Here is a 2818-nt window from a genome sequence, read left to right as displayed (position 1 = left end):
TTTTTATATATACTTAATATTATGGTTGAAAATAAGCAATTAGCTGGCTTTAGATGTATTATTAGAGACAGCATGAGAATTTGAATGAAAGGTTGTTCTGTCAGTATGCCTCTTTCTAGTGTTCTCTGTTGTGAGTTTCATGCTATCTGGAGAGGCCTTGTTATGGCTTGAGATTGTGAGTGCAAAAATGTCATATGTGAAACTGATAATCTTGATGCGTTTCTTCTTGTTTCGCGAGGCATAACTAGCATGATTAGGAATGACTCTGATCTACTTGACAAAATCAAAGAGATGTTTCAGCGTAATTGGACAGCTACTTTAGTGCTCATCCAGTGCACAGCAAACAGAGCGACTAATTTAATGGCTAAGACTGCTGCTTTAAACAAGCAGGTGTATCTAAAGTGGTTACTACCCCCTAATAATTTAGACATTATTAAAGAGGAGTGCTACTCTTTCTCTTAAATCCTTTTTCTTTGTGTTATATTCAATCACCAAAAAAAATATTGAACCAACAAATTGATAAAACTGTTTTTTTTTTAAATATAACTTCTAATGATGAGCTCTAATTATAACTGCATTATTTGTTTATTATTTCCCTATATATGTATTATTTCTGTTACTCTTTATTCTTACAATTATATTTGATCGAATAGTGTTCATCACTTTTATTTTTTGGATAATATATATGCTACGAAACGTGTTTAAGTTAAATCAATAATTTAGGATTTTTTTCATTTAAATTAAATAAATATAATATTTATGAAAATAAATAAACGATGAAGTGACTATAAAAATGCATCTTTGGTCATATCTCAGATGTTGAGGGTGTTTTTAAAATATGAGCATATTTCGAATGCACAGACTCCGTTTTATGATACAGTGACTGCGAATCATATCTCACATACACCCGTGATATAAACATGCGCTGATATTGGACATTAAATATCTGAGATATGCATGTTTTGTAATGGGGTTTTAGCATCCGAGATAAACGCAGCTTCCAATATATGCGTACCTGGAAGGAAGTGGAAACCTGACGACGTCGTAACCCGTCAGACTAAAAGACGGGAACCTATGGTAGATCCACCATACAAGAAGCGGCGTACACCCCGCAGTGTCCATCACATCACACGATACCGCGATGCACAATGAGTAGTAGGTATGACAGAGCAGTGCAGATCCCTATGACAACCGACTGCAACGATCGAAATCTTCCAGCAGCGACAACCATCTCTAAGGGACAAGTGTAGCCGACTTGTCCGTAAACAGAAACACCCCAATCAGCATCATCAACTAGCATTGAACATACGGACGGAGTGTATCTGGGACTGCCCCATCAGGAGTGTGTGCCACCCGGTCCATGAGCCATGTCATCTTGACCCAATAAAAACCTGCTTCCCTCCTTCCGGTTGTGGTGGCGGCCTGGCCTCTAGTAAATCTTCAACCCACTTCCATGTTGGGTGTCCATACCACTGTTGGAAGTCTTTGGTACAACTCTTAACAGGCTCACTAGCAGTGCGCAGTCCAATGTGGTAGGCAACATCTTGGAGCGTAATGTTGGCCTCACCCCACAGAAGGTAGGTGGAACATGTGGGTCTTCGGCCTCTACAGCTCGACAAATGCAGATATCAATGAATTGTCAAATATAAAATCTTTCAACTCTACTATATGTCCAAATTCCGCCTCCCTTATATAGGGCAACAAGATGATGACAGCGGGAGACCTAGGGTCACACGGCATGAAATAATAACCGTGATTTCTATAATTCCCAAAATACTTACTAGCGCATATTAATTACTTCTAAATCATTAATTTTTGTTAAACATTACTAAAACGTATAATCCACCTAGATAAGCATTTACATTAAATGTAACAAATATCTATTTATTGTACTAATAGGTTCAATGAGAATTACTTATTTTATTTCTTTAGTTTAACTCACAATTAGGTACCTATTTTATTTATTTAATTTAAACAATTATAATTAATTATACAAAGTATACAACGATCCTAAGTAGACCAAACAAACTAATGTAACTCTTCTAACTTCAGCAACTCACAATACCTACTCCACTAACTAAGTCACTAAAGACTAAACATCTAAACTTATTATTAACTAACAATAAAAAATGTTAAACTACTAACTTCAAAGTCTAACGCTTCAATTACGTGCCAAGTATCATTCAGTCTATTGATGTCTTATTCGCGGACATATTGTTGAGGGGGCCATATTTTCTGAAGGAACTCAATTTCACACGTCCAAAAGCTCAAAAAAATGGAATAAAGAGTTGTAATGCACGTTATTCTCGGGTGCTGTGATTTATATACGCAATCGTTCTTATCTCAAATGTTGAGATCCCATCATGAAACGCGCGTATCTTGGATGCTCAGTGTCCGATATCAGCGCATATTTATATCATGGGTGCATTCGAGATATGATACGTAGTCACGGTATCACAGAACGGGTCTGTGCATTCGAAATATGCTCATTTTTTAAAAATACCTTCAACATCTAAAATATGACCGAAGATGTATTTTTGTAATTACTTCACTGTTTATTTATTTTCGTAAATATTATATTTATTTAATTTAAATAAAAAATTCAACCATTTAAAACTAGAATAAATAACATTAATATGGAAAAAAAGGGAATTATAATATTTGGTTTGCTTGGTGTCATTTTTTAAAGGAAAGATATTTTACTCACTTTATTTATTTATTTTTGGTGCAAAGGGATGACAAAATGTTGTTTAGCTCATTCTGTCTTAATCTAAAAAAAAGAAAAATTAATCACTACTTTAAAGAAAATAAGTAAAAC

This window comes from Arachis ipaensis, chromosome B03 (genome assembly GCF_000816755.2).
Source record: "Arachis ipaensis cultivar K30076 chromosome B03, Araip1.1, whole genome shotgun sequence".
Classification (NCBI taxonomy): Eukaryota; Viridiplantae; Streptophyta; class Magnoliopsida; order Fabales; family Fabaceae; genus Arachis; species Arachis ipaensis.
Note: the sequence above shows the minus strand (reverse complement) of the source record.